This window comes from Pteropus vampyrus, unplaced genomic scaffold (assembly GCF_000151845.1).
Source record: "Pteropus vampyrus isolate Shadow unplaced genomic scaffold, Pvam_2.0 Scaffold158, whole genome shotgun sequence".
In the NCBI taxonomy this organism is placed as follows: domain Eukaryota; kingdom Metazoa; phylum Chordata; class Mammalia; order Chiroptera; family Pteropodidae; genus Pteropus; species Pteropus vampyrus.
Window position 1 is genome coordinate 645,920 of NW_011888939.1, and position 970 is coordinate 646,889.

Below are 970 nucleotides of genomic sequence, written 5' to 3' on the forward strand. Positions count from 1 at the left end.
GAGGAAGAAGTCCAGGCAGGCTTGAGGTCTTAGAAGGGCCAGGAGCACCCCGCCCCCCACCGCCGGCACCGAGGGCATCTGTCAGACTGTCCGGGCTGCAGGGCAAATCGCTCTCCCCGAGGCAGTGAGCGGCTCTCTCCCGCCTTCAAAGAAGCGAGTGCCTTTCACGAGTCACTCAACAAACTTAGATTGCACACCGGCCAAGTGCTGGGCCTCAGAGGGTGACGAAGACTCTCTCCTTGACCAGAGCGTAGACAGGCTCCTCCGAGCCTTCTTCTCGACGAGGCCCTCATCCTTGGGGGCTGATCCTTGTCCCGCTAAAGCCAGTCTCAGCAAAGAACCTGCCGAGTCAGCCCCCCAGCCCCCGATATCTGATCGCCCAGGCCTGCCTTTACCAAGAATCCTTTAAGTCAGTTTAGCGAGACTCCCCTACCCTCGATGCCCCCTCTTAGTCACTTTCCATCCGCCGACCCAGGCACGCTGCTGCTTTTCCTGTGCAGGGCATTTCGCATGCCCCACCCCTTTGCCACGCTACAGATCGGGTACTGTCATCGCTCCCGCCCTGGAGGTGAGGGAGCGAGGTCCCAGAGTGGCGGGGACAGCGCTGACGTCACACCGGCTTAGGCGAACCGAGTATGTGATGAGGCGCGTGCTTCGGAGGAGAATCGGGAGGAACAGATGCAGAAGGATGGACAGAACAAAGGGGAAGATGCTCGCCGTCCCGCAGCTCCCGATGGGGTGATGGATCCAGGTAACAATCGTTAGCGAGGCGGAGGCGGACGGGGAACTTTGCAGCGGGCGGGCCAGTCGGCGGCACCTGAACCAGATGATCGAAGTTTTTTTATTGTGATAAAATGTACCTAATGTAAAATTTACCGAATCGATCGATCTTATCGTCGCTGGAAGTGATCCAGCAGGAGGTTTGCAGCACCACCCACCAAATATTTTTTGGGGAAAAAACAACAACACG

The 970-nt window shown here is 57.9% G+C and overlaps 1 protein-coding gene across 1 annotated transcript in view; it reads right to left on the bottom strand.

The window, feature by feature from the left end:
- CFAP77 (cilia and flagella associated protein 77) overlaps positions 1 to 970 on the bottom strand; it is a 123,793-nt gene that overhangs the window by 30,783 nt on the left and 92,040 nt on the right. The window lies entirely within an intron of this gene.